The 11,772-nt window shown below is 33.6% G+C and overlaps 1 pseudogene; it reads right to left on the minus strand.

The window, feature by feature from the left end:
• Nucleotides 1–600: 600 nt before the first annotated feature.
• Nucleotides 601–7,247, minus strand: LOC120610383 (40S ribosomal protein S7-like; annotated as a pseudogene).
• Between the last annotated feature and the right edge of the window lie 4,525 nt (nucleotides 7,248–11,772).

The raw sequence follows: 11,772 nt of genomic DNA on the forward strand, positions 1-11,772 counted from the left end.
GTAATAATTTATTTTTATCAGCAAGATATAGGTAAATTATGTAATTTTTTTGAATACATGAGAGACTGAATGTTTTCACATAATAGTTAACTATTTGTATTTTTTATTATATGGCTTTCTTGTTCATATTCTTTGACAATTTTTCTCTCAGATGTTTAGTTTTTTATTGTAAATTTTTAAGGCTTTCTGTGAAACAAAATATTAATATTTTCATATCTTAAATGTGCCAAAAATTGATCCTACTTAGGTTGTTTGTGATAATATTTAAAGTATTATGTTACTACGATGCTTTGTACTTAATACAATGATTTAAAAAGTGCTCAATCTAGCAGAAATTTCCTTTATGCTGTATCCTTGTGCATTTATATGTAGCAAGACATGCCTAGCTAGAATACGTTTGATTTGGGTGCCTTATGGTTTTTTAAATTTTTATTTAATTTTTTAATCAGTCCAGATTTATATCGATTCCTGTCCAATTTATCATCTGCCAATATAAAATATATTGAGCAGTAGATGAATTAAATCTACTTGGTCTTCCCTACATCCAGTGTTTTTGTTTGTTTGCTTTTTGGAATGATATCTTATTCAGTCATTTTCTCTTTACAACTGAACCTCTGAGAATTCAAAATTAACATCCTTGCCTGTGAGCTTCTTATAGACACCAGAAAAAGTTTCAACCTTGTGTTCCACATTGTTCTGCTGTGCTTTATTTAACCAGATGACCCTTTATGATCCGGCTGCCATCCAGTTTCTTGCTGATTCTCTTGCCCACAATTTCACTTGGGAAAATCATGTCCTCCAGGATCGCATCGTTCACAGCTGTGAGAGTGCAGTTCCTGGGATGCTTTTGCTTATTTTTTGTATGGCTGTTTGGAGTTGGCTTAGGCAAAATTCTTCTCTGAACAATAACAATAGTGTGCTTCCCGCTGAACTTTTTCTCCAATTTGCATACTAGCCGGGCTTGGATTTTCTGGAAAGATTTCAGCTGAGGAACAGTAACAAAGATTATAATAGCTTTCCGACCGCCATCAACTTCAGTTTCCTTGGCTGCAGTTATAATCAGCTCCCATAGCTGGGCCTTGAGGTCCGAGTTCATCTCCAGCTCACTGAGCGCCTCGGAGATGCGGGATTTGAACACTTCCCGGCTTCTTGCCTTTGCTGGGCTCCACGATTTTCGCGCTGAAACTGAGTATGGCCTCCTTCTAGATGAGTGCCGGCCTGGGAAGCTCCCTACATCCAGTGTTGCTTCTTTTCAATCTAATCTCAACAGCCTAATTCCAATCAAATTACAACCAGAGAAATTTCATAACTCTAGACCTTCAGTTTCTTATCTTTAGGACGTGACCACAAAGACGTAACACAGACTCTAACTCCTTGTGTCTTATAAATTTATTTTGAAGCCAAGGCAAATTTATAAGCACACTTAAACAAAATTGGAAGATGACAATTCAAAAGATGCCATCTGGTAATGTTTGATAAATAGCAAATGAGAGATTACGAAACATATACAGATGTTCATATTAACTGCATGTTTGAGAGAGTTGGCATACATAATACAATACCTAATAAACCAGGATAAATTTCAGTTACATCTTGAGATATTAGTAGAATATATTTAAATCAGATTAAATTGTAACAAAAGAAATGGTGACAAGGAGTAGCAAATAGTAGTAATATTAATCCTTTGGGGGGAAAAATGAGTATAACAGATTTTGCTTTAACAAATAACTACTTTGTTGGTGTCACGTACTTAATACAATAATGAGAGTTGGTAATATTTAATTGATGGATTAGTTGTGCTACAGATTAGCTATATGACCTATGAAAATTACTTTTCTGACCTCTGTTTTCTCAATGTTAAAATGAAGAAGATGAATTGATGGACTTCTAAGGTCACTGAACATATCCAATTCTATGAGTTCATGACTCTATGAATGCTTAGAATTTCAGTCGCCTTGGTGAACTAAAGGTTGAAGGAATCCATTTATCAGCTCTCAAATTATACATATGGTAGATGCCTATTATTTCCCTAGACAAGATAGGCAATTCATTTTTATTAATTTTACATTCCTTTTTTCTTTCTACTCCAGCTACTTCATCTCAAGGAGAGTAGAAAGAAAAGGAGATTCTATCCATGATAAGTAGTATTTATTAAGTAAATATTTACTAAGTATTAAATATTCATTTCAATTATCCATACCATTTAGACAAAAAAAATAACTTAAAACTATCAAAACTATCCTTAAAATGAACCCAAGTATACATATACTGAGAATCACTGTCCAACAATTTTAAAAAACAGTTTGGTATAGAAAGAAATTACCACAGAAAATAATTTTCTATAACTTCTGCTGGTCAGAATAATCTCATATCCGTGTTTCTCTCAGCCAATTTTGCTTCCTATGCATTTTATTCAGCTGTCATGCTAACCTCTCAGTTTTTTTGTTTTGTTTTGTTTTGTTTTAATCTGAACATGGCTGAATGTTAACCTGATACTAAGATGACTGCTGAAAAGTATTACATGTTTTAGTATTTTTTACTGATAAAAAGATCCAGTGAATTTCAAAAATTTACTGGTACAAGCCTTCTGCTAACATCAGAGTAGATTGTGGAACCATATTGCTTATCCAGAAGAGAGCACATAGTTGCAAATTTCAGAAATGTTTAGATTGTCTATGGTTTTGAAAAGCTATATGTCACAAATTTTTCATGGAGTCTCTCAATTTGAAGTATTGTACTTGTTAATTGCAGGAAATTCATTTATTTTTTAACTAAGAACATAGTTAAAGTAAATCAGATTGTCTTAAATTATTCAGATAGGAAGGGGGAGAGAGAGGGAGGGAAGGAAGAAGGGAGGGAGGGAAGGAGGGAGAGAGAGATTTGCTTAGTTCAACAATTTGTGAAAAGAATTTGCCGGACACTTTGCAAAAAGAATCTATGAAATGCTTCTCTCTCTAATTTTTCAAAAAGGCATGATAATTTTTTAATAGAAGATCAAAATGCATAATAACTTAAGCTCATTCAATTAATTCAATTCAGAAGATAATTTCTCTCAATGTTCATTTAGTTATGAATTGTATTCTTCCAAATTTGATACTTTTCCACTCATCAATCCACCATCACAAAATGTGTGCAATGAACCTGAAACATAAGTCTATGGAACTTAATTCACCTTGGATTCTCTCACTTTGTTTCTTCTTTTACACATCACTTCATTGTTTTTGTGGCTGTTCACCTCCTTATCTATCACTTCTGTGTTTTACCCCTATGTTTTACCCCTATGTTTTACCCCTTCAACCAGCAAGAAGTTTTGCTGTCTCTATTGTGATCTTCATTACTACTTCTTGATCATTTGCTCATAGACTAATTTTAATCCTTGATGCTCCATCCCCCAGCTAGAAACTACTCCAATGTCAGATTAACCAGGCTGAGTCTCTGATTTCTATATCCCCGTGTGAACTGTTTGTTCTCCCTATAGTTCTAATAGAAGACCATGCCTCTCGATGGAAATTGCCAGACTATTTTGATGTAAGGAATTTGGAATTAGACTGTAACTTTGAATCATAGCTTCGTTATTTGCCAGATCAAAATTTTCGACTATCTCATTTAAACTCTCTGTAAGTTATATTGTATAAAATTGGGATTTCTAAGTTTACTTCAATGAGTTGTAGCAATGATTGAGTAATATAATGTCCCAAATGCATTAAATACATAACGCCAACATTTTGTCTGGCCCATTATATGTGCTTATTAAATAGTAAACTATAACTCGAAACTATCAACACTGAATCTTGTCTTTATTTTTTTAAAACTGAGATAATCGGGGAATTCCTTAACACGATAGTGCAGTAACGCCTCATTGCATATCACTCTTCACTTAAGAATAGATCAGCCACTAACTATATAACCTAAGAATCCCATATCCCATTCTTTGTAACCTTGTTAAAAATGTGATCTTTCTCATTAAGCTGAACTCAAAGTTGACCTCCCATTTAAGAGAGAAGACACTACAATTATAGCCTCCTTAGCCTCTACCAGCATTAAATCAGCCCTAAAGAGAAGAATATTTCTCTGAATATAAGGAGACTTTGTTCTCAAAGGACTTGTTGATTAAATTATTGCGGATTTTGCATAAATAAACTTCGTTTTTTCTGAAATGTTATTTCATACAGATTTCTGTTTTGTAGAAATTAAAATCATAAGGTAAACTTCAGACTCAAAAAAGTTTACAGGTTAAATTTTAATTTTTTCTCCACTTAACCCCAATAAATTCAAAGTCGTAGAGTAGAAAGCTATGTACTACTGCCATCAAAGTAATCCAGCCTATTTATTTGGTTTACCAGCTTTTACTTATTTAATATGATAAAAAACATTTACTATTTCTTCTTTAAAATATAAGAATTTGGTGGGAAAAGGAATAGAAGGAAAATGGAAAAGTTTTTTTCTTATTTCTAATTCTGTAATTAAATAAACAGAAGCTGCAGGACTTCTAATAAACTTAGTCTTATACAATATTTTAACCAATCTGAAGGGAGAAACCTGAAAACTAAACAAAAGAGGAAATAATATTGCTAACTTTTAGAAGAAAATCATGGCAGAATTCTCAAAAATAGTGGAAAGGAAGGAATGGCAATAGTGACCATTGTGTAATCCAATGCAGTGAGAAAGAACATTCTTGCAGCTTTTAAGAAGGAAGACAGCTTTGTCATTTTTCAACTAAATGCTGTCAGCTAGGCCAAAGTGTCCTTAAGTGAACATAAATAACTTTCTTGAAACATAAATAACCTGAAAAAGGCCAGTGTGTGATCATGATTTAACAAGACAAAGGATCATATCTGAAACAATACAGAGAGGAAATTCTGCAATCATAAAAGTAACTAAATATCCTCCTTTCACATATAACATGAATCATTATTATTATTTCTTTAACAATGGCAATTCTAGTCCTTAATTCATTTTTCTGCCTAATTATTATTATCAAGATGCAGAATCACTTAATAATCTTAGCTTCTATATAAAACTCAACAACAATAAAATAGCCCCTATTTCCTAAATCACCAAGAAAAGAAATAATCTCAGAATGACGGACTCAAGAACTCCTAAACTATATTTCTCAATAAAAGAAACAACCATGCTTGAAAAATGTATCAAAATTTAATTTTCCAGAAATCTGTGAATTTACCAAAAGTAACATTCCAAGGACTATTTCCTCAAGAAAATTGGGCAAATATCAGTAAAATCAGAGCTCACCCAAAGGACAATACCCAGAAAATTGCCATTACTTGACCTGTGTTGTGTGGAAGCTTCCTGGAAAACCCAAGTATTTGACATAGTATTTGTATTTATATACTCTGACTTGGAGCTTGCTCAGTACGAACAGTCATTTCTCCAGGGCACTTTTCTAACAACAACAGCAAAAACAGTGACAGTAATTTAATGTCATAGTGATCTGTGGCAGCAATAACTGTGGCAAACAGGAGGCGGACCAAAAACCTTAAAAGAAGTTAGGAATAAGATATCTACAGAGGGTTTTGAAAATGCTGCAATATATACCTGGAAATCTAGAAGTTCAGGCATGTGTCCAGGAAAGATTTGATAAGAACTACTCTCTCACCTATGGAAGATCTTGAAGTTCTGCACAAGTAGGAAGTGAGGGCTAAGCAGAATTGTAAAATGTTGGAATGTTGAATGGACACACACATACACAGAGTACCTAATTAAAGGATGGGAGGTTTATGATTAAAGATTTAAGAAATTTAATAACAACGTTTTATTGTTATGACCACCAAGAAAACTAAAAAACAGAGGCTTTAGTGGCCACACATGACAGAATACATACTTTACAGAATTAATTCAGGATTGTCACTAAATAAACAAGTAGCAACAACAATAAACCTGGAGAGGAGAGGAATCTGAGTAGCCATATTTTATCCTTTTAAGTATTTAATTTTTAACAAAAGTTTATGAAACATATAAAGAAATAGGAAAGTATAAACATTATAAAGGAGAAAGAAAAGTGTCAGTAGAAACTGTCCCTGAGAAAGCCAAGATGTTGAACTTAAAGGAGTTAAAACCAGCTATTATTAATATGTTCAAAGAAAGACAGGAAACTATGCTTAAAGAAATAAAATAAGAGAGACATGTCTCTTGATATAGAGAATACCACTAAAGACATAGAAATAAAAAGATGAACAAATAAAAATTCTGTTTTTGGAATATATGACATAATTGGAACAAAAATGTCACTAGAAAGATACAATAGCAGATTTGAACTGGCAGAAGGAAGGAACAGCATGAATGATAAAAGATTTAATTGCGATTATCCAGTTTGAGAAATGGAATGAAAAAGAACGCAGAAAAATTCCACTGAGGACTTTTTCTAATTAGAGCAGTGACTAAGAATTAGAGGTTATTTGCTCTACACAAAATTACAGAGCTTGTTGAGGTGGTTTCTGAAGATGAACCAAAGTCTCCAGATTACAAAATGGTTTATTTCATTTTGAGCTTGTTCCAAGGAGTTGTCATTTTGGTTTAATTTCTCAAGATACATAGTGGCATTCACTTTCCTTAGTGGATAAACCTATATTTTCCTGCCAAAATTAGGCCTTTATTTTGTAGTCTGTGACTTATCTTGCTAATTTTCTACTTTTAGAGGCAAGATACATGAAAGAAAAATAGATAGTAAATATTTTTTCCCTGAATCTCTGTATTTTTCTCATGGGAATCTCCCCATATTTCCACAGAATAACTCTGCTTATAATTGATGCAATCATCATTTTAGCTATTTTATCATGTAAGCAGCTATTGGGTGGAAGTCCCCGATGGTATGATAAGAATCAGGAAAGCAGACATATTAGTCAACAGTGACTAGGTCCAATTCTGCCACCATACTGTCTATGTATTTATGCTCTTAGCAAGAAATTGCCGAATTTAAAGTTTGGACTCACATAACAGCTTGTATTTAAATAGCAACACCTGGTTTGAAAATTTCAAGTTTTCTTGTAGCCAATATTTTTATCTGTTCTCCCAATAATCCTATGAGTTATTAAAAAAAAAAAAAACTCACAATATTATTGTTCTATAACACATACAGAGAAACTAAGGAACAGAAAAGAGGGGCCAGTTTATGAAACTGCTTATAGGCAATGCATTGGTGCACAGCCTGTTACCCTTGCATGGTCGCATAAGAGTGTGCCTTGGATCTGGAACACTTCCTTACATGGAGCCTCACAGCCTGTGATGGGCATCTTGTCTTGTTTGGAGATATCTTTCCCTATTCCAGATTTGATGTGTACTTTGTTCTGCCTCACTACGTGTTGTACAGCATCTGGCTAACCCACTGCTGTATCTGTTTCTGGTGGGGAGTGAATGCAGTCCTTTGCCTGCATCACAGAATGGGTGCATTGAGATCATTTCCCTGAACTGCCTACATGGTGGATCCTTCTGCCGCAAGGGACCAAAGCTCACTATAAAAGCTGATCTTTCTCTGTCTGTTCTAAGCTGTTGTTCCATCTAGTGCCTATGTGAGTCTTGTCTTTTTTTGGTAACCTCTGGACCTGCAACCCACACAGTGGGTTGACTTTCTGGGACAGCTGCTCCTTTTCATGGTAGGCATTGGTTGCTATGTTGTTTGCTATCCCCATGCAATGGAACTCATCCCCTGGAGGTGGTGAGATGTATCACTTGCTCCACACTGTATGAGTGGCTGTGTGAATGCGAGTGACAATAGTCATTCCTGTTGCCCTTGTTGCTGCTTGGGTGCAGCTAATAACTTTCCCATCTCTTGTATTTGTTGTCAAGCCACATATTGTTACTTATTGCTAGATAAAGGTGGTGAATTTTTACTGCTGTTATTGTTCACGTTAAGAGTTGATCTGTCCTTTTAAAGTATCATTCATTGTGATTTTCCTTCTCAGGCATGATTTCCATGTAGCATGTCTGAAGATGAGTTTTAACAATCTCAGTTTTCTTACTTTTTCACTGAAGTGATTTTGATTATTTATTTTTGTTTCATTAAGGCAATGCTCGTTATTTGATATTTCATGGATTCTAAACAATGCTTTTTTTTGGTATGTGTTAATCTTTTTCCTAAATTTTATTTATTGTTTCTAATTTGAGAAATAGTACCTGAGTACTGACTACTCCATTTGTCTATTTGTCAATATGCTCAAGAAATCCTGATGCAATATTGGATTTTAAGTTTTGTGGGCATCTGGCCTAAAGATCTTATTCTTTTTTACTTTATCATTTGGAAACCAATTTCAGAATTCTTTGACATGCCCTTGAAATGCATTAAAGAGCAACATTAGGAATGACAGAATTAATTCTAGACATCATGCAGCATGTGTTTAATTCTTCTTTGTGAATATTTTATATTCTAAATCGGTGTTGTTCAATAGCATTTTCTATAATGATATAAAAAGTCTAGAACTATGCTAGCCAATATTGTAATCATGAATTACATATAGCTGTTGAGCATTTCAAGTGTGCCTAGGGCTAATCAGGAACTAAATTTTTAATTTTACCTAATTCTTATTGACTTAAATTTAAAATCTAAATAGCCACACGTGGCTCAGGTTTACCATATTTAAACAGTAGTTCTAAATCTTATAGCTTATTATGTGTGCTTTATACAATATTTCCACATTACTTGTCTAGAGAATGGTTCATCCAAAGCCAAAAAAAGTTAAAGGAAACTAATCAAAAATCAATGGTATAATGGAAGCAAAATGAAATTTGCAGTCATATAGAAGAACTTGGTTTACATTGAAGAAAGCCACATCATTTCTCTTAGTCTCTGTAAAGAAGATTGGAATACATTCCTTTAGAAATGTATTGAGCTATGCAGTTAAATACAATCAAACACACATGTAAACTCCAGAAAAAACAAGAGACTCAGTCAGAATTAGTTTCCTTAAATGTCCCCTAGTGTGAGTGTTTAGAGGTTTATCACAGGGTACTTCCCACCTGTCAGTTTGGGAAATCTCAAACAGGGATGTGGATGCTTGCATACTTTTTTGCAAACACACATTAACGATAATATATGTTTTTAGTAGTATACTAAGTATTTTGACTAATGTTTCTTCTGTAAATAGAAGCACATGTTTACACTATAAATTATAATTAATTTTAGTGTTTGTCTCTTGCTCAGAGATCTATTTGTAAAATTATATTAATTGCGATTTGGTTTTAATATCATAATTGAACTAGCAACAGAAGATAGCTACCTGTTAATCTTGTGCCCTTTTTTTTTTCTTTATTAGTGTCCTTTCAGGAAAACTGAAGCTACTGTAAAGAAAAATGGTTGCATGTATTGGAAGCATGAAGAGAGAAAAGTGGGCAATGATTTAAGTCAGATATTAGTATCTATAACAGGCAGCAGCCACCCACTCCTACAACTCAGCTGGGTGACTAAAATGAGAAGGTGTCAGAGCCTTCAAAGGCTGAGGAGTGGCTGATGGCCAGAACTGGAATTACAGAGCTGGAGCCTACTTTGCTGAAACAAAGAAAGTTGAGTCCTGTGGTTAAAATTAGAAATTCTTTATAGATGTACACATCTAGAAATGCTGCCAGGCACAAAAAGAAAGAAAATGGTATCTCCCATTCTTGTGCCATATGATCTCCTGTTAGTGCCTCTTATTGGCAGAAACTAACAAGAAGCCCCCTGTCAAGGGAGCCCAGGTAATGTAATCTGAATACTCTTAGCCAGAACATTAAAGGGCAAAGAAGTTTCATGTGGGGCTGGGGGAAAAAAAGGTTTATAACTGAGATATCTTCTGTCAAAATGATATAAACTTTCAAAAATTATATAATGGTTACTTTGCTTGCTGATTTTGTTTTGTTTTGTTTTCATTCTCTTTATTTTTTATTTACTTTTTTACATTAAAATTTTTAAAATTAATTAATGTATTTATTTTTATTATGGTGACATTGGTTAACAAAATCCGTAAGTTTCAGGTGTACAATTCAACTGTAAGGCGTATATATTGCGTTGTGTGTTCACTGCCTATAGTTAGATTTCTTTCTGTCACATATTTGACCCATTTTACCCCCTCTGCCTCCCTGCTCCTCCCTTCTCTCTGGTAACCACTAGTCTATTGTCCATGTCCATGAGTCTCTGTTTGTTTGTCTTGTTCATTTGTTGCTTTTAGGTTTATATCTCATATGTAAGTGATATCATGTGATTTTCAACTTTTTCTGTATGGCATATTTTGCTTAGCACAATTATCTTGAGGTCCATCCATGTTGTTGCAAATGGCAGTATTTCATCTCTTATGGCTGAGTAATATTCCGTTGTATATATGTACCACAGCCTCTTTATCCAATCATCTAGTGTAGGACACTTTGTTTACTTCCATGTCCTGGCCACCGTGCTTGCTGATCTCGAAGCCTTTAAATCTGTGATTTGGTATCTGGCTATATTTTTAGAACTTTCTTTCTCTTCATTTTTTCAAATACTTATTCTGTCAATCTGTCTTCTAATTTCTCATTTCTAGTATTCAAATTATGAATATATTAGACTATTTGATAGTGTACTACAGCTCTTGGATGTTCTCTTATCTTTTATTTTCTATATATTTCTGTTTGGTTAGTTTCTGTTTACTTCTCTGCAAATTAACTATTCTTCCCTTGTCTGAATTGAGTCCACTGAGAAACCTGTTGGTGGCATTCTGTATTTCCATTACTGTGTTTTTCATTTATTTAATTTCCAATTTTTTTATGTAGTTTTGATATCTCTGCTAAAATTTTCCATCTGATCTTGTTCTTCTCTACCTTTCCATTAGTGCTTTCAAACTATTAATTATGTATTTTTAATTTCTTGTCAGATAGTCTCAACATCTGTGTAATAGGTAAGTCTTGTTTAGTTGATTGCTTTGTCTCTTGGCAGTATGTTTTTGTTGTTTTGTTTTGTTTTGATTTTGTCTTTTTATATGCCTATAACCTTTATTCTTTACATCCAAATCTCTTGTGTGGAATGTGATTGAGACAAATAGATTTTATACCTGAAAATGGGCCTTTCTATATGCTTTGCCTTTGTTATGGGGACATGGTTTTATTTATTCAGGAGTTGGGTTGAGTTTGAGACTTTCTGCTATGATTGTCCTCTGGGCCCCCATCTTCACATTTATCCAATGATACCTCATGTTTAGTGTGGGAGCTGTATTAAGAGAAGATTTTTCTCAGTGTCCACTCCGCCTTGATTTTTAGGTCTTCTCTTTGCACTCTGCCTCAGAGAAGTCTGTTTCACCATCCTGCAACTCTTCCACCTTTTCCTTTCATTCATTTTTTCAACGATGATTTAGTAAGTACGTGTTCTACATATGATAGGACAAGTACCTCTTTAAAGTCTTCTTTTTGCCTTGAAGTAGTATTTTATAACATATGGATATATTTATTAAATACATTATTATTCCTTGACATGGTGGAGCATTTCTTACACAAGGAATCATTGGATAAGAGCACTTACGTATGAAAGAGGAAAAAATAGTGATTAAAATATCACATATTTGCTAGTATGACAGGCCTAAAACAATTTGAATGAAGCTAAATCAATAAACTAAATCACTGGTAATTAGAAATATCAACTGCAACTGTTAAGAGAAAATTAATTTTTATTTTTCTCCCCCATATTAGCTTTTCGGTCTTGACTTAAACATAAAAAGCCACAGTTCAAAATAGCAAAACTGTTTTTAATTCTATAAAATTATAACATATTTACATGTTCTTTTTAGTATTTTAACTTATGTGCAGTATAATATTGATTATTAAAAT

The sequence above is a fragment of the Pteropus medius genome, unplaced genomic scaffold (assembly GCF_902729225.1).
Source record: "Pteropus medius unplaced genomic scaffold, Ma_sr-lr_union100, whole genome shotgun sequence".
Classification (NCBI taxonomy): domain Eukaryota; kingdom Metazoa; phylum Chordata; class Mammalia; order Chiroptera; family Pteropodidae; genus Pteropus; species Pteropus medius.